The 26,172-nt window shown below is 36.7% G+C and overlaps 1 long non-coding RNA gene across 1 annotated transcript; it reads left to right on the top strand.

Annotated features, from left to right (window-relative positions):
- Positions 1-359: 359 nt before the first annotated feature.
- Positions 360-25,894, top strand: LOC106958875 (uncharacterized). The gene is made up of 4 exons (XR_001427238.1): positions 360-497; positions 617-716; positions 832-889; positions 25,820-25,894. It is a non-coding gene; the product is annotated as an uncharacterized LOC106958875 (long non-coding RNA).
- Positions 25,895-26,172: the final 278 nt, after the last annotated feature.

The following is a 26,172-nucleotide window of genomic DNA, read 5'->3' as shown; positions in this document are numbered from 1 at the left end:
AGAGTTTTTGGAAAGAAGATTGGGTACATATCATCAGGTCAAGATGCACCATCTTCTTCTTCTTCTTCTTCTTCTTGTTTTATGGCGGTTGGCAAACAACTTATAGGTGCATTACCTCCACCTTCCAACAAGATGCACCATGCTGATAGATTCCCAGAATGACGGAGTGCTTTGATAAAATCAAAAGGTGCTTCAACTATATATTACTATAAGGTTGTGCACACTTAATGAAAACATAATTTCAAATAGTTTATAGAAGAGCTAAAGTAGAACTTGAGAACCTCACCACTGTTCCTGCATGTTATAACGTGCTCTGCTTGATTGTTTACACCTGTTTCTAATGCTACGTTCCAGTTGTACTCGGAGCTGGGAAATTACGACACCCCAGTCAGAAAAGCAAACTAGAACACCCTTCGAAGTCGGATTTCCCACTGGGAAACTGGGAGCAACTCCGAATACTTTGCGTTTCAATACAGCCGCTCCTGGCATCAACAGTGGTAAGATGTGGTGGAGACACACTGTACGTATAAAATCAATGTTACATGTAGCGCCTGAATCTTTGAGCTGAAAAAATTAAGAGTGGTGTTTAATTGTGGAAAATAAACAACGTTTACAGACGTCGCCATGTTGAAATTCCTACCTCTTAACTAGAACCGTTACCTCGGATGTGACGTCAAACCCAGCTTCCTAGGTAACTGGAAAGCGCAGTGAGCTAGGTAAACTAGATTACAGCAGATTCTGCTGACATTTATACCTTTTTCTGTCCGTTTGATTTTTATACGGTCTTCACTGTAATTAACAATTTCTTTTTTACATTAACCGCTTTTTTAGATGACGTCTTATCAGCTGTTTATCCCAAGTATCCAAACCGTCTCCAAAAGTCCTGCAGGTAAGATAACAGCTGTTTATTAACCTCCCCAAAGAGTTTTGGATAAAAAGAAACATGCTAAGTGTCCTTTAAATATATTGCTCATAGATTTGGTATGTTTGCATTTCTGTTTTGAAAGGGTTCTATCAAAACCCCTTTCAATGACTGTGATGATGTCAGTCGTTTAGATGACTATGCCATCATGCAAATGATGTCATAGTCATGTATTCAGGTTAAAATTAGAAAGGAGATTGTGGGGTAAATCACAACATTCAGTTTAAAATTATGTAAAAAAAAATATCAGAAAATGTTCACCAAATCCTTAAATTATATTTTTTAACTACTTAGGATGAAATTTTATTTGTTTGCTTTTATTAGTTTTGAAAGCAGCATAGCTGTTTTTTTTAATGCTTGAAAGCATTCCAGCAGAATATTGGAAAAAAGAATATAATAAAGAAAAACAAAAGCAGCACATTTTAATTTAGTTTTAAATTTCTTATGCCTGTTCAACTAATTATAATAGATATGTAGTTTTACCTGTAAAATATCACCAAACCAAATATAGATGGAAGAAAAAGCCATATTCAACTTGAGAGAGTTATGTTTATAAAAAAAATAGCTTTCTATATCCTCAAACTTTTTTAATTTCACTAAACCACTTTGTTCTTTTTATTTCTTCTTTAGACAGATGGAAAATAAATGTACAGTTCTGCCCTGGATTAATTTATTGCTTCACAACAGCAAAGTGGGGGAGGGATCACTTTGTGTGGGTGGGGCTTTTCTAGAATCAAAACATCTGCAGAGATCAGAGTTTGCATCTGCCCGAATGCTGCTGGAGGAAACCATGCTGGACAAATCAGTTTATTTCCAAGAAAAATGCCTACATAGACACAAATCCTCAAAAGCTGAAGTAATTAATGATCTATGTTTTAGTTTTGAACAACATAAAGATACAATGAGCTTTTTAATTTTTTTGCGCACGGGCAGAGATTGAAACAACAAATTGACACGTCCGTCGTCAAAGCCGCCGCCACCACCTCTCTCTCATCTTTTGTCCAAATCTCGGTTAAAAAGCGTGGCGTCGGCACACAGAGATGTTAATGAGCTTCACACAGAAGCGTGGACACGCTCGCACACAGCAGCGCAAACGCACAAGAAAAATGTTTACATACTCCAATTTAAAAAAAATATAATAAAAACCCACCCACACACACATGCAAGCACATTCCTGCCTGTCACTTCACATTAACATCAGGTCAGGCTCCTTTTTTTTTCAAGATGGTTGCCATGGCAGCAGCAAGAGGACCTAGGGTTGCTCCTGCAGGCGATGACAGCAGAGCGGCACCATAAATTGAGAGTAACTAGTCAAGATTATAAAAGTGAAGAGTAAATAGTTTTTCATTGATGAATTCTTGATATTAATTGCAGTGATTGGCCTTGTAAGTAAAAGTCAAAGTCTAATAAAAGCTCCGGACTAACAACTTTACAGAATGTTAAAGTTAAAACTGAAGTTTGCTTGGCGAATGTTTCTTTTAGAACGATCCAAAAAATTTGTTTTTAGTCTAAAAGTTTTAAGTTTACAGTAGTGGTGGTCATTTATCATAAAAAAAATATTATTGTAATACAAATAAATTTTTTTATCATATTGCTTATCATTTATTGTGAAAAGTTTCTTAAACAAATTTTGATTTATGGTTTCCATTAATTTCAGTCAATGTTAAAAAAAACAAACTGAAATGTTATTTTGACTGTTTTCTTCATAATTCATAGTGGAGAAAATGATTAATCATATCGTTTATTGTGAAAAATTTCTGATCACGATACAAAGTTTGATTTTACAATTTTCTCCACGATTCATAGTAGAGAAACAATTCATTATATCGTTTATTGGGAAAATTTTCTTATTGTGGTACCAATTTTGATTTATTGTTTCAATACATTTCAGTTAATATAAAAAGATTAAAATGTCTTTCTTTTTACTAATTTCCCCACTGATTTTTTCACAAGTGCATCATTAAATATCAGTAAGTCTCTGGGTGCAGTTCAGTGACATAAATCACATTTTCTAAGTAAGTGGCGTTCTGAAGATGCTTGTTTTTCTAAAGCAGTATTTGTTTGTAGTGCTATGAATCTTGTGCTTTCCAGTCATATGTTACCTGAAAAAAACATAATAAATAAATAGTTCTTATCGTCACATTTAGTACAGCAAAATATCGTTACAAAATGCACTTTACATTTTAAGTTTCTTTCATTGTCATTGTTTTGACTAAATCTTTTTACCATATTAAGACATTATTTGACTGGGTTTGTTTACTGTTGGGGGCAGAAGGTTGAGGATGATCTCAGGCTCCACCACATGCTCTGTTGAGGTTTCCGTCTGAACCACTAATCCGTTCTTTGGCAAAGGTCACAGAGGTCTGGAGGTCGCAGCGGCAGGACTGGATACAATTTGCTGTGACATGCTGAAGGCTGTAGACACTGAGAATGTCATGGTTGACGGGTTACTTCAGTGTCACATGGAGAACCGTGACAAGGCCTGTTGAGTGGCAGGGAACCTTTGAGGTAGTCCGCTCTTCTTTTTTACTCCTCAGCCTTCATCTGAAGACTTTTCCCAGCGTTTCAGAGAGGAGGCTGATTGTCAAACCTCAGATTAAAGAGGAGCTGTGTGGCTTCTGTCTTGGCTGCTACTACTTTGAAAGTTGTTGATTGGGTTCATACAAGTTGGATTATTTGTTTTGACCAACAAAACGACATGTATGGTCGTACTGAAGACCAACACTAATGTCTTCAGCTTTTGAGCTACAGCAGCTCATCTGTTGACTGGTGCTATACATTTCCTCATCCAGCAGTCATAAACTGGAACTATTAAGCAAAATTTTAATTTTCGAAAGTTTTTTTTTGCACTTCTATTTGGGTCTCTACTGCTTCAAAAACAACCTGAGCACAAAAACCCCCACTCAGCTGATTTTTGGCAGTAAGTAGTTGATTTTTTTTTGGTATTTGGGGAAAAAAACTCTGGAAAGTAACGTCACAAATCAGCAGGCATTGCTCCTCACCTAGCAACCCCAGTGAAGCCCAGCCCGTTACCAAGCAACCTCAGTGAAGCCCAGCCAGTCACCTAGCAACATAAGCAGAGCTCCACCATATTTGGTCAGCTGGTTTTACTGCTGTATGCGCTGTACAATGGCTGCTGGAAAAGACAAGTGTTTTGTTGTTGACTTACTATCCAGAAACCACTTGCTGCATTCTTGTTGGTTGTATAGCAGGCTCCACTTCTGCTTTTCAAAGATATATAGTTGTATAATTGCTCTTCTGTTTGGAGCCATTTTCACATGCAAGTTTAAACATTAACTATTAGGGTCAAGCTTTTGTTCAGACGAACCTTGGAAGTCCACAACCTTCTGCTTTGCTTCTTCCTCGTCAGCCATGTTTATTTCCTCTGAATACATGTTTGATATGGAGAGGTTTTACAAGTTTCCTTTTCTGACATTGTGAATTAAATCTGTTTATTCACTTTGTTCACTTTGCCATAATGAAAAGATGTTTAAAGCCTGGTTGAGCTATAATGACCTAGTCATTATAGTTGTTGTAGTCATTATCGTCACAATGATTATATTGGTGGAGAAAATAATGGGAGATTTGAACATATTTATCGTAAAATACACAAGTCACAAAGTAAACGATAAATGGAGTGAAGAAAGACCTATGTGTCTTATTAAATTTAATGATTTCTTAGGGTTGGTGTCTGTCCAAAGGTTTGGTCTTTGATTTGATATTGGTTTTTGTCTCTCAAGGGTAAAGTCCTTGAGCAAAGTTATTATTTTGTAACAGAAATATATGTTTGTTTTCATCATGTTGGACAGAGAGGAAAATAATGTTGAGATCCCAGAACAACAAACCACTGCTGCTTTCTGAGTGTAATAACAATCCCCAGTATTTTAATTACCAATAAAAGTTTGCTTTTTGCCACTCTTAAGTAGCTGTTCTCTGTAGTTCATAAATCTTTAAGTCTAATTGCATTATTTTATTTTGGCAGAGTTTGAGACAGCCATCATCTATTTAGGTCAAATTGTCAGTAATGGTATTGACAAAATCAGGATGCCAAGTTTTTCATGCTTCTAATTAAACTGCACAGTGCCAAGAGTGTTTGTACGATCCAGAAATAACAAGCTGTTTACTTTACAGGAGTGTGAGCTGCATTAGAAATCAAAGTTTACTGTCCTACTTGTGAACAGGAAACTTCTGGAATCTCAGGTCTGTCTGGAAACCAGTATGCAGACCAGTTGTGGATGCAGCTCACACCCAAGCCAATCGTTCTGAGTTATGGTTTCTCATCTCGCTTTAAAGCCCCATCCCCCTGTCAGCCTTGGACAGTGACCTTGAAGTATCTCATTCACTGCTCTGGTTTGCACACAGGGTTAAATTATGGGGATCTGTGAAGATGCTGAGGCCTGATTCTGGGATTTTCTGCACCATAGGCTGTAATGCATGCATGAACAGTGGCTGTTTCTTCACAAGCTGCAATGAAACATGTACTGTGCAGATGAATGTAGATGATAAGAGATGCTGCAGTAAATCTCATTTGCTGCGTTTTCTTTGACAATAGAATTGCGCACATTTAAATTACACTCCAATTTTGGAAAAACTCATGTGTTTTGGTAAAAGAAAAAAAGAAAATGCACCAAGATGAGATGGTTTTTTAGCCATATCAAAATAGATATATTTCACAAAACTGCAATGGAAACACTTCTTTTGCATCATACGAGTTACGTGATCAGCAGTTACCACTGACAGAAACGACAAAGAAGACAACAGGAAGTAGTAGGAGGATGATGGTTTGTTTTTGTTTTGTTTTTTCAGACAAAGTGCTGCTGGCTCCAACAGGGCGCCCACAGCATCACAGTGTTCACAAAGAGTTTGTGTCATTTGAACGTGTTGAATCCAAAGCTCTTATGTAAAATAACCGACTCCAGGCTTACAGCTCCAATATCAGAGCAAGACCTGGAGAAACTCCTGTTAGTTTATAAATTGTGGAGTACAACCCAGAACAAGAATCAAACCTGGAGAACCAACATTTAGCTGCTTTATACTTTACTAATCTAGAATAAACTTAGAAAATACTATTAGCTTACAAATTGTGGAGTACTTTATCACCAAAATACATTAAAGACGTGTTGTTATTGTTATATCAACCTCCCAGCCACATAGACTTTCTGTTTTAAGTCTACTTAGCAGCTCAGAACTGGATGTTAAGTTTTTGACAGGTTTTTAAAGCATAAACAAGCTTATTCATATGTAATTTTAATTTAATGTCTTATTTAATGGAAGAACCGTGATTACAAAATTGTGATTTTTTTTTATATTAGCAGAATATCGACAAAGATTTGCACACAGTTATAATGGAAATGTAGATACTGTGAATGTTTAGAAAACTAAAGATCATTCATGGTTTGAAAACTTCACAGGCTTACACAAGTAGTTTTCTTAGTTCAAAATATTAAAAATCAAAACTGAACATAAAAGACGGTGAAAGTGAGGGTTTATCCATGCCGACTAATAAAGGAGAACAATTACTGCCCAGGATTATTACATGACTGACTTATTAACACCCTTCAGCCATGGTGACTTCTGCCATCTTGGTCTGCTGACGATCTTGTGCAGCAGCTGCAGCCTCCCATCCTCTGTTCAGAAAAGTTTACTGTTCTCCTTCGCATTAAATCTCCCATTATTAAGAACCCATAAGTTTTTACTAATGGTCCAGGTGAGGAAGAGGATAAAGACAGTATTCTTTCTTCTTTAAGGCCTTTACTGGCTGCCAAACAGTGGAGTACTGTCCTGCATGAAAATCACGTTCTTCCTAGAAGATGCCGACTTTTTCTTGACCCTCTGCTCAGAGAAACCGTCTTCTAAAAACTGCCTCTAGATTTTTTTGGTTTTGTTTTTTCTTCCCCTTCCATCGTTCTCCCTGTAAGTCCAACTGTCTTATTTTTGATAAACCCATATAGATATATTATCTCCACTTTCCGGCATCTGATTTGAAGTCATGTATCTTTTATTGATCCAACCACAGGCTCTACCCTTCTGGCCCATCAAGAGCAACTCTCCTCATTAGTACATTCAACTTTGAACAATGTTTTTAAGACATTTCTTGGCCCAGTCAGGCTTGTTTACTGTTCAGTGGTGGTTGGCTTACCAAATGTAGAAGATCTGCAAGACTGTGAATAGATTGTATGGTAATACATTAAGAACAAATGTATCATTCTTTATGGAATGGAAACATGAAAGTTTTTGTGTGCAGTCGTATGTATGCCTGTCGGAATAAGCAATTTATCAATAAATCACATGATAAATTAAAACAAACTCAATAGTTTCCACATGATTTATTGTTTTTCTTTTTCTTTTTTCTCTCTTTCTACCAAAAACTGGATGACGAAAGCCATCAGTCTGGTGCTTTGGTCTATCTAGCCATGTTTTTTAGGCCAATTTTTATAGAGACTTTATAATTCATTGTATTTGTTATTTCTGTTGTTTTGTTTACTTTGATGTTTAAAATGTCTTCCAGTTCCAGTATTAAATGTTCATTAGAATTTAAAGTTTGTCGATTTTTGAGAATGTGTTTCCATTATTAACATTATATTATGTTAAAATGGTCTCAAACCAACATTATTATTGTTTATCGCAATAACTTCTGGGACAATTTATCATCCAGCAAAATGTGTCGTCGTGATGACAGGCCTAATCATTGTCCATCTATTGTCCATTTGTCCATGTCTGTCTTCATTTATTGGACCAGTCATTAATATTTACACTCTTCTGTTTGTCCATCCATTTATTTTTCCAATTGTACAACATTCTGTGTTGGACATTTGTCCATCATTTGGTTTTTCAGTCGTTGTGTTGTCCATCCACTCACCTGGGTTTGTCCATCTGTGTTTCCCCACGTCCATTCATCTGTCCAGCCATTTGTCTGCATGCCCATCTGTTTTTCCATTCAGCTGTCTGTCTGTTGGCCTGTCCAGTGGTTTAGGAGTCCATTTTTCTGGTTTTAACTTGTCAGTTCCTCCATTTTTCTGGTTTTAACTTGTCAGTTCCTCCATTTTTCTGGTTTTAACTTGTCTGTTCCTCCATTTTTCTGGTTTTAACTTGTCTGTTTCTCCATTTTTCTGGTTTTTGCTTTAACTTGTCTGTTCCTCCATCCTTCTGTTTGTCCATTGGCTCATCTGTACCCCCTTGTCTGTCTTTCCTGATGACACAGTTGAAGCTCTATAACTATATTTCAGCCATAGGTTTATAGTAACATTGTATGTTCTTGCTTTAAAATGCACTCTAAAATTAAATTTATTAAGTTTTATTCTGTGAAAGTGCAGATTTTTGATTTTAATGTGAAGCAGCTCTGCTCTTTTATTTCAAAAAACTGATAAAGCATTCCCATTTGACCTCATTCTACATTTGCCCTCCCCTTTTCTGGCAACTTTCGATAAGGATATTGATCCGCATACTGTGGACTGTAATTATCTATTGATTAAACAACTTTGCTTATGAAATAGTTTCATCTCAACATCTCCAGTTGGAAGTCCACATTCATCAATATTAAGCTGTTAGATTCAATAAATTTTCTAATTATTTTTATACTAAACTAGTAGAAAATGTTTTTTTTTATTATTTGGAAAGACCTGTGGCTAAATATCAGGAGAGAAAGATGCATAATTGCATAACTTTAAACAGCTCAGTTATGTAAGCTCACATTTCCCATCATAGAAATGAACTGTAATTGCATCAAATCTTTCTCGCACCAAAGCCTATTAATTTACAACAAGCTGTTGAGTTTAGAAACTTGACAGTAAAAATTCAATGCCTGACTGGTTAAATGAGAAAAACCTCCACAGCTGTTAGATTGTAATCTTTAGAGCGCCCGTGTTCAGATTGATTAGATTTGCTCTGATTGTAAGAAAACTGTAAATGTATATTTTAAACCCACACTTGAGTTTTTTATATCAATCTATTCACAACAGCTGCAGGAATGTTCCTCATGCAAAACATTAATTGTTTTTGTGTTTTTTGGAGAGAAAAATGAAATGTGATGAGGTGTTTTTGCAGGTTTTGGTGCCGCTGAATAATTTGACAGAGTTTATTTAAAGCTTAGTACACACAGTGTGTGATTATTGTCTTACAAACTCTGTTGTTGTGAATTTATTGTAGGAAAATTTTGATTTTGCGTGGTGGTGTGCTCAGCATGATCAAGCAGTGGAGTTGGCTCCACCCAGCAGGTCAGCAGTTTCTGAAACATTCTGAGGAAATGGTGGAGTCTGTCTGCACCAACCACACATGTCAGGGTTCTGTCCCATTTTCCAATTTTGACTCTAATTGTAACATCTTCAGCTTGTGGTCCATTCACCACTGGGCTAAATTCTCTTTTGGACCTTTGGACCGGCCCTTTGCTGTCATTGAGATGATGCTGTTTAAAAAGTAAAGTTGGCATGTTAAAGTTTTGTGTATTTTTTAGGCACATAGTGTAATTTTATAGCACAGTCAAGTAATTATGTTACCTTTAGTAGTTATAAAATGCTGCATATATCAAATATGACTGCAAATAAATTTAACGTCTTTAAATTGGGCCTCTTGCTTTAAGAACTCCTGCTCTTTCTGAAGCTCCGCCTTCAGGAAGTCATCCCAACATGGCTCTTCTATGAACCCTTTAACAACATTTTTACCAGCGTTTCACTGAGAAGCAGCTCCTGTAATGAGCTCAGCAGATGCATACTTCCATCACATGTTTGCTAATTGCTGCTGGTTCGTCTGAAGGAGGTTGGAAAACTGCAGCTCAGAGGAGGAGCTGCACCTCGAAGGCGGAGCTAACTCCACCCAGGTGTTTTGCACAGCAGAATGGTTTCCATGGAGATTAACTTATTTCTCAGACATTCATGAATGAATCAAGGCATCATGCTTTATTTTATATAATACTGACCCTTTAAGCGGCCATATTGGCGAAGCAGCAGAGTGCAGCCTAGCTAATTGACTCCAGAGTCCAGATAATAATCGTTGTACTCTGAACTGCACAATATATTGAACAACTGTTGTCATTATAACGTCTATGTGCAGTATTGTAATTGCCACTGATTCCTTTGCACAATGCAATCTGTCATTTTATAAACTCTCTGAAAAATAAATGAAAGACGATTCCAACGTTGGATAATTTATAAGTTGGTCACATTTTGGGTTTGTGTGAGGAGAAATGGTCAAAACCTGAATTTGGAAAGATCCGGTGTTTGGTGAAGATGTGAATGTAGCAAAATATGTTTTCTTCAAGGCACTAACTTTATCGGTGAGAGTAATTTAACTTTCTTAAGAAGTCAATTAAATCAGTGGTACCAGCTGCTCCTTTGAACAGATGGGTAATGCTTTTAGCAATAGATGCCACTCGTTATGCAAGTGTTTTGTAATAATCTCTAAATAGACCAACCAAAGTAGCAGAAGGTACCAGAAGCAAACTTATCAATCTATCAGTGTTTTTTAGTGCTAAGTTGAACATCCTTCGCCTGTCTTTTTCTGGTACATCTTTAGAAGAATCTCCCCTGTTCCTGCTGTCAGTACATTTTGCTTTTCCATTATTTCTACAACACTGGAGATCATGCTTCACTGTTTACATTACTGCAGGGATTTCTTCTTGTTTTCTGTGTCCTCTTATACTACTTGTATATTATTTTCCAACTTTTGGCAAAATTTTGCAAGGACAAAAACGCCCAAAGTGTTTGCTTGACTCAAACAGTGACTTCTGAACACTGGCTACATTTGTCAGAGGAAAAAGTCAGCATTGAATAACTTGCCTCACATATTTTTCTTTTTCTCTGCCAATGTGACACCAGGCCATTAGGTGCGGTACATTTCTTGATGCGTTCATGTGCAACTTTTATACTACAGCGCTCTGGAAGGTCAGTCGGAACTGCAGGTGAATTCAGGGCAGTCGTATACATCTTATTTATCTGTTGTTTCGAGAGCTGTGGGTGCCGGAAACCCATCAAATACTGGCAGAAGTTGAAAAGAGATGAACTAAAGGAAACAAAAATATGACCACTGAGAGCTTTTTAGTTCTTTTACAAAAGAAGTGCAGTAACTCTTGCGTCACACTCACTCAGTTCAAAGCAGCATGGTCAGAAAGACTCATTGATTTGGTCCAAACCTGGGAATATTCTGATGTGATGGACTATTTAGAGGATTTCTAAGGCCTGGTGCTTCAGAAATTGAACACGCCAGAGTTCTTGTTATCATCTTTTTAAAATCTTGAACACATGAATTTACTGTGTTTACAGGTGGATCTGTAAATGAATGCAAACCAAATGAATGATTGCATTAATATGCATCCTTGTCTTCAGAGGCTTTTATGTACCAAGAGGAGTTCATCAGTTGATTGAGCTGCTTTGTCTCATTTTGGAGAGTGGGTGTAATCAATGTTGGGCAAAATAAAGTGAAACTTTGATGTAATGATGAAAGGACCATGTCCCTCCTGTGTCATCACACTAATTGGCATTGACAAGTGATCACTTGATTAGGTGAGGTTGGAGTGGTCACCTTCTTGATGGATGATTGAACCCTTCACCTTTTCAGCCCCCTGTGGATTTAATGTCTGCTTTAAAATGTGACTTTCAGAGTTGAGAATCAAGAAATGTGTTCAAATGTCAGAGGGACTTTGCAGCCAATCTGCAAGATTCAATCAAATGACGTAGGATTGCTCTTAGACTGGGCTGTTGTAAACAATTATTCTAGTAATCAAATACTCTATCAATTATTGTAATTGAATAAAAGTAAATACTGCCATAACAGCAGTGTTAATATCGGATATCAACGTCGGCCCGATTTTTCATATTTCAGGATCCCTAACAATTACTTTTCTGTAGTTTAGAGAATTGAGATGCAATAAAAATAGCTAAATTTTTAAATTAACCTGGACAAAAAATTATACAAAAATCTGAAATTGTATTCAGTTTCATATTGAAGAGCTCACGAAGACATTTGTAAAAAGAAATGTCAGTTTTTAGTTCATGTGTTCATCTTCAGTTTAATAGATTAACTCTCACTTTTCCCAGCTATTTATAGCCTTTATGTCCATGTGAACGACTGGATTTGGTTCCTTTGTCAAACACAGAAACACATTTACCACCTATGCGCTGGCGCGATGCTCTGCCACGCATTTGTTGTGACTAGGCTGATAGGAAATTTATTTTCCGGTTCGTCTGTAAAGCTTCTCTTACGTTAAGCATCAGCTACTACGGCAGAGCAGCACGCAGTGTTCAGTCTCTCTGATCGCTTGTATTAATACTGTATTGATCCCCCGAAAAACGATAAAAACCCCAGACATTATCATATTAATGAAATACCACACATTACCCTGGACCAAAAAATCTGAGGTTATTCTGCTAACACTGCATTCGTCATGCAGAGGCGGAAGTGAGAGCGCTGCGCAACACAAATAATCATCTGACTGGAACACGGTGCGCTAAATAACAAAACATAATTTAGCAAAGTTTCGAGTCAGATAATTTGCCTCGAGGAATTTTAATAATTGAAGTAGTCGAATCATTCGAGGAATTGTTACAGCTCTACTTGGACTACAGTTACAGTGATTATTAATCTGTTACTAAAGAGTAAAAGATTCTTTATCAAATTGGCAAAGAATTAACTAACCTAACCCTAACGAAACATAGTTTGACATTCTGATTGTATGACAACTTTTTGCTTTTACTAGAAAATACAAATGAGGGACACTTTGTCTATCGATTGTGAATGATCCAGTTCTCCTCAACTCTCAGCAGTTTATTAGGCTTAAGGCTGGATTAACTAAGGCGGAGAGGTTTATGACCTGATCTCAAGAGTTCATTACCAGTGTTAAATGTTGGGCTGTGAGTTTCTCTCCTTTTGTGTGTGGCTGTCAGACCTCAAATAATGCAAAGAGAACCAGTTCATATTCATTTAGAAACAACAATACTAATGTTTTAATCAGGAGGAGTTCAGAAATCAGTATTTGGTGGAACAACCATCAGGTTTTAAACGGGGTTCAGTGCAGTGGGCTCTTCATTTTTTCCAGAGCTGCATATAGTTGTGAAAAGCAGTAAAAGAGTTACTTTATTCACTGTCCTCATATTTTTTCTTCATATGGACATAAAATATTAGTCAAATATTTAGAATGACTGAAGTTCTTAACAGAAGTTGGCATGACTGAGTCTGTGGTTCACCTTGCAGAACCCTCCTCTAAAGACTCTGTGATCTCAGGACTGATCTCGTTAAGACATTACCCACCTTGTGCTCCCTTAAAGATCCATTAGTGTGGATTACAGATCGCATACGCACACTGCGGATTATTTTGATGAAGCTTGCAGAGAAGACGATTTTGGTTTCAAAATGTATGGTAATCAGATCTCGGTTTAAGTGCACCAAAAAGGGATACAGCTGAGATGGAGCAGATTTATGTTTACAGTCACGAATGCTTTCATACGACACTGAGAGCATTTGCGAGCAGGATCAGATGGGTGGGGCTTACCCACATTAAAGGCAGTTCTGAGAAGATGACAGAGATGGTTGGACCAAGAGATTTCTCAGCAGATTCTGCAGATTGCCCTGGCTGGAAGTCATTTTGTCTTACCATAAAATTAAGTTATGCTTAATACAAATGATGCAAATGGAAATATTTTGCTTCCATAAAATCAGATTATGCTTAGAAAATGTAACAGTTGGCTTTTTAATATAATTTTTAATGAAACTAGGAGTTTGAGCATGAACTTTTCTGGTCCAAATGTTTAGGGTAGCACTGTAATGAATTTAAATGTATTAATAAATTACATTTTGAATTAAATTAACTGAAATTAGCATCTCCTTGCAGCCAGATCAGTCAACTACTCCGCTGCAAAATAAAGCTACACATATATGAACTATCAACATCACCTCTAAAGTTTATATGTTTGTCGTTACACTAGCCGTGTTCCAGTTGATTACATAATTGAAAATACTGGAATTACGTAAATAAATCCACTTAATGGGAACAAACCAATTTTGGAAAAAAAAAAAAAAACAAACTCCTCTCGATTTCGATAAAGTTTTGGCGCTAGGATGAAGTGTTTGTTTGCCTACAGTGTTAAAATTGGTTTATTTTTCAAAACTGCAATGGAAACACTTTCTTTGCATCACATGATCGACAACCAGAGGTTACCACTGCCGCAAACGACAAAGAAGAAGGCGACAGGAAGTGGTGGGAAGATGATGTTTTTTAGTGACTTATCAGGAGAACAAACTTATTCACGTGTGATTTTGATTGAGTTTCTAATATAGTGAAAACAGTCCAACTGCATATTTTTGTTCTTTGTTTTTTTACTTTAGTGAAATACTGACACATTTGCAATGGAAAAGCAGCTGCTTTGAGCATGAAAACCCAAAATTAATTTCTTGCACAAAGTTAGGCCAAACAAGCCGATTCTGATTCTACAATTTAAAGACTCTCTATAGTTTTAATATTATTCTAACTCATTTTAATGCTGAAATTTTTCTGGCTTAGTTTGGGTGGCTTAATCTGCAGGTAAGAGTGGAAACTTCGGAGGTTTTTCTGGCACATGCCACTGGTGGGAGACCCTGTTTCAGATCTATAACACACTGCTGCAACAATAAAACATTCCTGGAGTCTTAAGTGGCATGCCAGAACAGATCCAACTCGTAAGTGGAGAATGACTGATGGCTGGCTGTAAATTTCCCTCCAAATTTTGATTGGTGTACCTCTAGCTTGAATTGTTGTAAGCAACAAACAGTTGGTGGATAATGTGCGTGCTGTGAATCAAAGCGTCTTTGGTACATTTCCTTTCAGGACTCGCTTGTTCTCAGATTTCTCCCACTGTAATTGCCCTGGGCAATTGCTGAAGCTTCTCATCTCATCATTACAACTCTGACAGCACTTCAGACAGATTCAATGGAGAGGCTTTCTGTGCAGTTTTGTGCGTGCTTCTTTGAACATATTGACTTTTCATGCTGAGTGCAGTGTTTCTGTAAAGTTTCCTTCAAAGGTCAGATGGTCAGATGGCAAAATAATACAAACACTGTAAAAACACAATTTTACCAAGTATCTATGGTTTAATTTCTAGTGCAAATATCTTTCTACACTTAAAATAAGATACAACTAAATTTTAGGTTCCTTTTCAGCCAAACATAAGAGCTCGTTTTAAGTCAGTATTTCTTTAATATTGATGGAAAAAGTGCTAGTTCCATTGGCAGATTATAACACTGGAAAAATGTTTTGTTGTAAGTGAAAATAATCTGCCAATGGCACTATTTTACGCAATATTAAGGAATGATTGACTCAAAAGCTTTTATATCTTTCTGAAAAGTTATTTGTAAGGTAGTTTTATCTTATTTCAGGTCTACTAAGGTATTTGTAGTAGAAACAACCAAATTACTTGGAACGATTTTGTGTTTTTGCATTGAAGGCTAATAAAGCCAGTTATATTGAGAGTGGCTATTTCTCAAAATATTTGGTCTATTGTTAATGTTAAATTTGAGTTTGCATCCCAATTTATGAGTGGCTAAGATCCAGAATGAGAAGCTGCTGCGGTTTACAAACATCACCAACATAAATCATTTAGTAGAACTGTTGATACAATCCTTTCTGTTCTGACCTTTGTGCATCCATTTGCACAAACAGCATTGCTTCATCAGAATGGGCATATATGCACAAACAAACTTGCATAACGCCAGGAGCAAATAAAGCCATATGAATAATAGTCTTCCGCTAAACCAGCAGAGTCCCAAGCATATTAAATCAAACCAAACAAAATAGACAGTTTTTATTGCTTCTGCCATAAAATTCATTTATATTTTAAAACTCGCCAACAGATACAAGCTTATTCAGTTGTTAATCATATTGCGGGGAGCTTTATGAAGGATGAGGCTGCACCAGAGACGTGCCATACTCTGCCAGGGGTGCTTTGCAGTGTAAATTTCAGAGAATTTTGTAGTTTTCCTCCTATTGTTTTCCATTACTGTGTTTGTATTGCTTTCACTGCGTATGCAAACCAAATCAGCTCCAATAACAAAGTTTGGCAGATTCCAAGCCATGTCCTACAGCTCCTGCACGCTGATCTCATTGTGTCAGCAGCGGTGGCGTATAGAACAGGATCAACGCGGTTCCTATAGGGCTTTGTTGTGACTTGGCGACTCAAAGCGATGTTGCACCGCTGCGTCCCCTCTGCACCTTGTGAGTCATCGTCTGGAGACCCAGATTCGAGGCGACGCTGTGTGACAGCGTCTTCGCTCTCTGCTGTGAGTCAGACGGTCACCCACGTGAAACCCACCCTGATCCAGAAACCATATCAATTATAAAAGAACATTTTTAGATTCAACGAAGAGCTGTGTCTTTGAAAAGTTTGTTCTATTTTCTCAGCTTGCTGATGAGCTGTTAAGCCAATTCTCGCTCTGAAACCCATCACAAGATACAACTTTTCCACGAAGAAATGGTATTTAATGAGTTCTTTTAGTTTTCTGATCTGCCTATCAGAACCGTTTCATCTTTGTTCTTTTTTTTATCTTTGTTGTTCTTCATTACTGGTTAGTTAATATATTGTTTAGGGCTAGATTATCTATTAACCAGCGTATAAGCACTTAAAAATTGATATTTTATGAAAGAACATTATATGGAAGAATATTCTATTTTATACAGCTCTTGGAAAAATTAAGAGACCGCTTAAAATGACCAGTTTCTCAGATTTAACTCTTTATAGGTTTATGTTTGAGTAAAATGAACTCTGTTCTTTTATTCCATGAACTACGGACAACATGTCTCTGAAATTACTAATGTTTTAACTCAGAAATCAATATTTGGTGGAATAACCAGGAGGTTTTCAGTCGGCTTCAGTTCAGTCAGCTCTCAGTTTTTTTTTCCAGAGCTGTTTATATTTGCATTTAAGATAAAAACCTTCTTTATCTATAAAAATGTAAATAAAAACTGTAAAGCATCAAAAGTCAGTCGAAAGTTTTCTATTTCGTCACGTTCAAACCAAAGTTGTTCCTGTGTTAAACCAACACAAAATGGCACATAAATGTAACGTCACAATCAGCAGGCACTGCCCCTCACCCAGTGACCCCAGTGAAGCCCAGTCAGTTACCTAGCAACCCCAGCGGAACTCTACCCGTCACCTAGCAACCCCAGCGGAACTCTACCCGTCACCTAGCAACCCCAGCGGAACTCTACCCGTCACCTAGCAACCCCAGCGGAACTCCATCACGTTTGGCTTTACCTCTGTATGCGTTGTATAATTTCTGATGTTAAAGACAAGTGTTTTGTTGTTACTTTATCATTCAGAAACCATTTGCTGCATTCTTGTTGGTTTTCAGAAGACTCTTTTTCTGCTTTCCAAAGATGTATGCTTGTATAATTGCGCGTCTTGCGGCAGGAAGAGTGTAAATGTTGAGTTGGGGGCGTGACCAGCAGCTTATTTACATTTCAAGGGACAGAGGCCCTAAAATATCTCTTTCTGAAAAGAGCTTAAAAGAGGCAGAACTGAGTAGAATAAAATCTCATTATCTAAGAGTGATTCTGTAATGGACATGCTTTGTATAGCATGTAGACCTATCCGAACCTGTTTAAGGAAGCATAATGGGTCACCTTTAAAACCACAGAATTGAGCACAAAGGAGAGGGAAGAAAGGAAGAGAAGAATAAGGGGGAAGAATAGTCATATATTTTAAATGGCAAATAATAATTTTCTACTAGATATAGCATGCTGTGATTGGGGGGCATATAATATGAACTTGTCCCAGGCAAAGCTGTCAACTGGCTTTTGACAAGGAAAAAGGTTGTAGAAGTGGTCAAATCAGGGTTAGCTCAGAAAACCTTCCAGGTCACTGTTCAATCCATCATCTGAAGCTGGAAAGTGCATGGCCAAGTCTACAGCAAACCTATAAGCTTAGGCAGACAGGAGGGACAAGGAGAGCATCGAAGGAGGCAGCCAGAGGTTTATGACAAGTCTGGAGAGAGGCATAGATCCACATCTCAGATGTCGGAGTCAACAGGACTTCAATTAGCTCAATTGATGCTCAGCAACTTTGACATTTCATAAAAAGAGCAAGAAAAAAACCATTGAAAGCCATAGGAATTCCAGCAGCCATTACGTCGCAGGACATTTCAGCCTGCAGATAGTGCCATTTGTCCTTTAAAAGCAAGATGTATCTCCTTATTTTCAACCTGGTGATTAAGGGCAGTTTACCTTGAAATGGTGTTTGGTCTGCTGTGAGATTACTGTGATGACTTTTCTCCTCCTTCTCCATCATGCTGTAATCGTAAATGCTGCTGAGTTCAGCAGTTGTACTTGACATGGCGCCGGCAGCTAAATGTGATACAACAGAGTGAAAGACCTATATCGCTAACGAAATGTTCTCAGTGACCTGAATCGGCACGACAAGTTTATGTGGAGACATTTCTGGTTTTCTTCCCACACCTGGAGAATAAAACAGCCATTTATGCTCTATTTTAATGAATACATTTAACTTTAATCACTAAATCAATGCTTGTAACATTGGAAATTAACTTGTGTTATGATTTAAAGTGCCATACAGTTTTTTTCTAATCTTATTAATTGCCATCTGCATAAAAACCGATACAGAATTTAGAAATAACATATTTTATTTGAACTTTTTTGTTTGTTTTATAGTTACACTTTAGTCCTGCAGGTCTCACTGGAAACTATATGGGGTTTTTAGAGCCATGGTCAAAATTAAATATTTAACTTTTATATAAAATAATTTTAGAAAATGTTTAATTTATATCATTATGTTATAGTTTTAAGATGATATTTCAAGTACTTATCTCTTCAGATAACATTTGTATTTAAAGTGCATCTTTAAATAGTTATACAATTGTCATGTTAGGAAAATTTCCTATTACTATTGCTGGTGACTTTGGATCACCAGGATTAAAAATAAATATGAAAATATATGAATGGCTTTCTTAAACATTACAATGCCATTCAGTGTAAAACAATGTGGAATATACTGACATTTTCTTTTTTTACTTGTAATAATTTGATGTAACCGTGAGGTTTTTTTTTTCTTGTCTTACCACAGAAATGTAAATAGGAAATGGTGACAAAAACTCAAATGTCTATATACATATCATAAAAAATGTTTAAATATTTTCATCTAACAATCTAACATATTTAAGAACTAAAAATAAGTATTGTTACAAACTAAAAACATGGAACATATGCTACATTTGTTCTTACAGCATTTAGACTGAATATGTATCTTTGTTTTTGCAGAGTAAATATTTTTATTTACTATATTATTCCTCCATACACCTACAGTAATATTAATAATGGTATGCAGAATAGCTGCTGCTGCTCTGTTGTCTTATGCAATATTTTCAGTCTGTAATAGTGTTGTTTTCACATTTTAGCACATTTGAAATATAATCAGAACCAGGATAAAGTTACAAACAATAATTTTACTTTTATTTAAATTCTATTTTCATTATGACAAAAACAAGAGAAGGAAAATCAATGGTTTTCCAGCTGCTTTTCGCTCCCTTTGCCTCCAAGTTATTTTGATGTAAAATGTAAAACCTTGTTTTCACTTAGCCTGCTCTGGACGAATTTTCTTTCCTGCAGCAAAAATTCTCATCCAGTCAACCAAAACTTAAAAATACCTCAAATTGCTTAAAACAAACAAATTACACCCTTTGGACATGAGAACTGCCTCATTGGAAATAAACAAATACAGAAACCCACTGCAAACAAGTTCCACGTCCTGTTCAGGATAATTTATTTTGTTTACAGAACGTAACGCAGAATTGCACTGGGAATGTTTAAGTTTATTCCAGAACTTTCCTACATCCCTTCTCAGAGGTAGAAACAAATGACCTCAGTGCTGCAGGAATGCTGATAGATTATTCCGCTCTGTTCTTAATTATTAGGAAAGAAACCACAAATCCCTGATAAGCAAATTACTGGGAAGGAAAAAAAAACCCTAAGGAAGCACTTTTGAATAATTCAACATAACCTCTGCAAATTAAGGTCTAATGATGAATTAAATAACAGTAACTTGCAACAGCAAAAAAAATGGAACAATAACACATGAAGGATACACGAGGGAAATGTTTTTCTGCAGCAAATTAAAAGAAGAACATTAAAGGGATGGTTAATATTTTACCCAGCTCTTGGTGGTCAGCATGCTTATTATCTGAAGTAATGGAAGGAAGCAAAGTGCACAATAAATGACTGAAGACAGCCACAGAAAACAAAACAAACAAAAAACTTATTGGGATTCTGTGTCAAAATCATGATAAGGATGTTGAACTTTAGTGGTTTTATTTTTTAGCTTTATTCTGTTGCATCAGGTCTGTTAAGTGCAACAAATAATTTATGACACTGCACAAGAACTGAACAACTGAGTAAAACAAAATGTTGCAAAAGGTAAAGGTAATTTTATTTATATAGCACATTTTCAGCAACAAGGCAATACAAAGCGCAACCCAGAATTATGCTAAAATCTCACTTCCTGCACAGCCTGGCCCCGTTTTTTTGCTCTTTTATATATTCTTTTGACGACAACAAGTCCTAATATTCTCAAATACCTTTTATAGATTTATATTACACTCTGGGTTTCATGAGCCACTGTCATAGTAAAGCGTTGCCATAGACTCAAAACTAATTAAAACACTGCCATTTACCTGTAAAAGGGCAGATATTCTTAGCAGCAGGTTAAGAAGTAGAAACTGGATTAAATATGATTCACATTTCATTTTAGCCTCACTGTAATATTACAGCAAAGGGCTGTTTGAAAATGTAAAAATAAAGTATAATATAAAAGAGTGTAGAAAGCCTGTTTCTGAGACTGCATACGTTTTTTTGTTTATTTGTTTTTTGGCAAATATTCAACATATGGAAAAGCCCACAGATGTCTATAAATATGCATGGAGGCGATTGTGACGCAAGGGTGAGCAGCACAGAAAACACACATTGTCAGCAGATTGAGCAACCAGTCACACTGCCATATATACTGAGGATGTGGAGGAATTTATAAAACCACATTCTCTCAATTACCAGATAAGAAGCGGGAAACATGTAAATCAAACCTGAGGTTATTTTAGAGCATCTAAAAATGAATCTGATGCAAACAGGAGAAACTGGAAAAGCTTCAGTCAACGCTGAGTATTATGAGTAACGTGATTTTCAAAAAGCAACACCTTTGCTTTTCAAAGGGAGTCACTGAGATTTTCATTATGCATCACAGTTTTAATCCCTTATTAATGTAGTTTGTTATTGCTTGTTTTTCTATTTAAATAACTGTTTGTTCTTTTCATGGTTTAAGTGACGTACTACCAAGAAGCAACTCTCTGGAAAGACATTCAGTGTTTATTATAGGCAGTGGGTCTTTACCATTGCTTTTCAAGGTTATAATAGTGAAATGTATTCTTCAGCCCAGTTGTGTTTCCATTGAATTTTCCCAACTATTTGCTAAAATTCAGGAAAATCCTGGTATTATTTCCTTCTATAAAGTTAATTGCAAATTAAATATGATTTAAAAATACCTGGTCCATGGTTTTCCCCAAATCCAACTTCCTGTTGAACTCTGAGATGAAATCAAGCCCAATTATTTCCAAACTGCTTCCACTGGTGAGAAGAGCAGACTTATCCTGAACTATAGCAGTTTATGCTATTTAATTTAACTGGAAAAGTTAAATTAAATAGTGGACTCCCAGTAACCGCCTGCAAACTGCTGAAATACTTGAGAGCCCATCTAAAAACACATTTACCTGCCCGTTTTAATAATTCAAACACCAAAGGTACCTCAGTACCCACTAGCAGTGGAAACAACACGAACACAGATATGAACATTCAGCCAATCAGTGGTAAGGAAAATGATTGGCGCTCCTGGATTGGCTGCTCTGCAAATGTCAGCCAGTAAGTAGGTACTTCAGGTGCATTTTCTTTTAAATAGATCAGGTATTCTCTACAAAACAAAATGGATGAGTTGGCAAATTTTTCATGAATGTTTTGAAGTTTTGTGCTGCAGAAAAATGTTTGATTAAAGAACCGTGAAGAGACGGCAGTCGACTGCTGTGAGATTTCTACAAAACCCATTTGAGATCACTTTGGTTAAAATGTAAATGACCCAGGACAATCAAATCTATGTAATTACATCGAACCTTATAGTTACTACATAGAATCTAAGTTGAATGTTTTGCCAAGATAAACTGCTTAAACAGCACATTTCCATGTTTAGCATTCTCTGTAAGAATCCTCCAGCATCAGGTGAAAGCATCTTCAAGAACCAACCACCGACGTTCAGCTGGCTTCTGTTCAAGCACTGGGCAAGGACACGAGTTTGACTTGTTAATCTAAATTGCTTACATCTATGAGGATTGATCTCTGCGTCCTGCTTTCAGTCCTGCTGTAAATTAGCAGGTTAAGGAGAATGCGTCCACTCGCAGCCTCCCCTGCTTTTGTTATGCCAGCTACAATATGCACTGCTCTCATTATCGGTCGAGTGCTTCGTCTTGTAGTCTTAAAGCTAAATGGCCCCAGTCTGCTTGTTAGTTTCTTCTCTCTGTTGACCTTGTGAAAACTGTACTAAGCACAAACACAGGCTGGGTTTCATGGCTAATATTGTTGCACATTGTAGTGAAGCATAAACGTTTTGCATCAGTCTTTAAGTTTCGGTTTTCAGCCGGCAAAGATAGATGGGACAGTTCTTTGATCGTTTAAAGGAAGACCTTGCTCCAAGCAGACATTTATCTAAAGTAACACCTGTCCTTCGCTGCTCATTGATGTGAAATGTTGACTGTGATGCAACATGAATGAGTTGTCTGGTTTCACTATGTAATGACTTTGTTGAACCGGTTTCAATGCCCACTACAGACAGTAATTGCTCTTTTCAGGACTTCCCTGATTGCACATTTGCAAACTGAGAGATGCTCTCTTCGTAATCTGATCAGTTGCAGATCTGATTTGCAGAGCAGTTTGTCATCAGCTGATAAATTTCTCTGCCAGTATTTTGGTGGCAGCTGATTATAAGTTTGCACCCTGCCGGCTCCACACACACACGTCTCTCCCATCTGATGCTCCATCTGCCCAACTGCAGTTCGCTGCTCACAGCTGACATTTCATAGCAAAAAAGGGAGACATCCAAACAGTACATCATCGGCTGGCGCTTCCTGCACTATTGTTAAGCTGTCGAGGTTTTCTGAGTGACAAACACATGAGTGACCTTTCTGCTGCAGCCTTTGTGGCAGAGCAGGATTCGTCAGGATTTTGATTCTTTAGCTGAGAGGAGGAGATTTGGTTGTGATGGCTTGCTATGTGCTCACATAACCTCTATAAAAAAGAAAGTTTTGCGTACTCTGGAACCTTCCCAATATTGCATTTGGGTCCATAAGATAAGATCAGAATAAAAGTATTTGAAGGATGAATTCTTTACAGAGACGTAGGTTATTGTTTGCAGCAGGAGATTTAGTGCATTCACACAACTCTGGAGGGCAAAAACACTTTTAACTTGCCTGTACAACAATCATGTTAACAAAATTAAACATGGAGATGTAGGTGTTATTAATTTAGTAGAGTGTGCAACAGTAAAGGGAAAATAACACTGAAAATCACTCGTATTCAACTTTTTTCAGGCTCTCTGCATCGGTTACGCTATACACAGACCCGTTGCTATAGCAACCAGCTGACAACAGCTCTGTATCAGGATTTAACACCAAAAGACATTTCCCTCACAAACAACAGATCACTCACTCTGTTATTTGCTTTCAGGCTTGATTATTGTTGTGTGATTTAGTGATTATTAGTAAGAGTTTGTCTGAACGCAGCGGTATTAGATCAGCTAGTTTAAACACCTGCTCTGCTGATGATCTATCAGAGTTAGTGCGGAGCAAAACACAACAAATTCCACAGCACAGCTACATATTAAGGTTGTCATAGTCAAGCTAGCATAACTGATCTACTTTCCTCTCCCTTGCTATTTAGTTTTTAATTAAAACCTTTTCCTGAAACATGATACCCTTGGATTTTGTTGTCTGGTTGTCATAATGTTGACAATTAGTAGCTAAGGATTGTGTCCCTTTTTCTTTTATATAGCACATGTTCATTGACAATTTAGGGTGTTATGTTGGCAACTTGACAGCTAAAATCAATAATAGCGCTAAACTTTGTTAATATTCTGCTGATGTGGAAAAAAACACTTCTTCGTAGCGCAAACGATATTTATTGGAAAACAAGAATTTTTCTCAAAATTGGCCTGTTTCCGTTGAACAAATTCATTTCCAAAATGTCAAATTGTGCACTAATATGGTCCATGAAAACATGGCTAGTGTTGTTAGAAGTGCTTTGGTTGGGAATTTAGATGTAATTCCTGACATTTTCTTGAAAATAAATCTACATGACGACACAGAAATTTAGGTAGATGAAGCCTGCCCCTAGTTGGAAATCCATCAGAAATGCTGTTTATACAGACTTCAAAAATCAATGAGTGCTCGTAGCCACGTTTTTCAGTTTTATTGATCCATTCCAATGCAGTTGTTTCACAGCCAGATCTTTAATGTAACTGCCACTAACTAGATTTTTCAATGGCTCCAGCTGCCACATCCAAATGGAGTTGAGTTAAAAGTATCCATGATGAGCTGAGTGTGCCAGAGTTGGAGCTCGGCGTCCTCACAGAGCCTCGTCTCTCTGCCGAGACAGAAGAACATTAACTCAGACAAATAATTCTACCTCCTCACCGCCTACACACATCCTGTGGGTTGTTGTAATTTCTATTGTTAGTCCATGTATTACACTGACAGGTACGCCAACACTGACTGTTAAATTCTCTACAAAGTGCATAATACAGCAAAATATGTAATTAAATTACCTTTTAGAAGTTGTAGAAGTACAAAGAACTGCTACAAGAAGGATGAAACTAACGTAGCCGATCCAAAATGCAATTTTCAGGACGAATAGTTCAGTGTTCAATAAGCATTAAAGGGAACGTATAATGCAAAATTCACATTTTGTATGTCCATTTAGGTTTCTACTCCTTCGAAAATCAGCCCAAGCACTTAAAAAAAAACTCCCCAGGCAGTTTTTGGTAATAAATTAATGTGTTTTTTAGTGTTTGGAAAATGACCCATTTCAAAATCCTCCAGAATGTAACGCCACAAAAATCAACTGATTATGTAATACTGGTGTAATGAATGTTCTTTTTGTTATACATTTGCTCAGTTTAAATGTTATTTGTGTGGCTTTGTGTATTTGGTTATGCAGAAAAGGAACCTTTTATGTCTTATTCACTTATATTAGATAATTTATCTATTTCGTTGAATTATTTGATTAATTGTAACTGGTTATTTCACTACATGTCATTTTTAATGTACACTGGGTAAAAATGCCATGTGTGATAGCTGTCATTTAATTAATGTGGATTTACATAAAACTCAAAGTAGGATTTAATGTATCGATACTCGCAGATGAAAAATCGATACTTTCTGATGAAAAAAATATCGATAAATGTCGTAGAACTAACGAAATTACACAACCCTGGTGTGGTTTTCAATCATCTCAAGCTGATCTACCTGCAATAACGAGCCCTTTTCATTTTCAGTGGGTCTTTCTAAAAGGAGTTTCTGTCATGTGATTGGCTGATTAGTTATTTGGAGATAAATATGAAATCCAGCACAACCTTTACCAAAAGTTAAAATCCAAAACTATGATCATCTTTTATATCGTGACATGGTAACTTAGCTACTTTACTTGGTCTATTTTTGTTCAGTATCTGTAGAAAATGTTTTAGGACCAATGTTATTACTGGTAATGTGTAAAAATATCATGCAAAAACCTGCATTATGTCCAAATAACCAGTGGAGGGTGAGCAAAGTCAGTTTAAATAGAAGTTGGTATTACAATTAATGTTGGTCTCACATGACCTCTGACCTCGACAAACCTCGTCTTAGTAGGTTTAGGTGATGTAAGGCTGTGATGGACAGACAAGCTGAGCAGGATGGACTCCCCATCCTGGATTGATTCAAAACGACAGAGCAGCTGTGGAAAATTAAACTGGGTCTGTTTTGTTACTGGTGAACCGATCAAAAAAATATCTTAAAAGGCAAGAAGAGCAACAATTAAATGGTTAAAATCCACAGATTGGCCAAGAAACAGCAGCTTCTTCAATGTATTATTATCCATTAGTGTTATCTTCATCATAGTTTCCATGAACTATGTTGGATATTTTTGGGGAAACAGAGTATATGAAAAACCGGTTAAATATTTGAATTAAAAAAAAACTATTTAGAGAAAACAGAACTTC

Source organism: Poecilia latipinna, unplaced genomic scaffold, assembly GCF_001443285.1.
Source record: "Poecilia latipinna isolate Pla-1442-1.1 unplaced genomic scaffold, P_latipinna-1.0 Scaffold1024, whole genome shotgun sequence".
NCBI lineage: Eukaryota > Metazoa > Chordata > Actinopteri > Cyprinodontiformes > Poeciliidae > Poecilia > Poecilia latipinna.
Note: the sequence above shows the minus strand (reverse complement) of the source record. Positions and strands in the feature narration are given on the sequence as shown.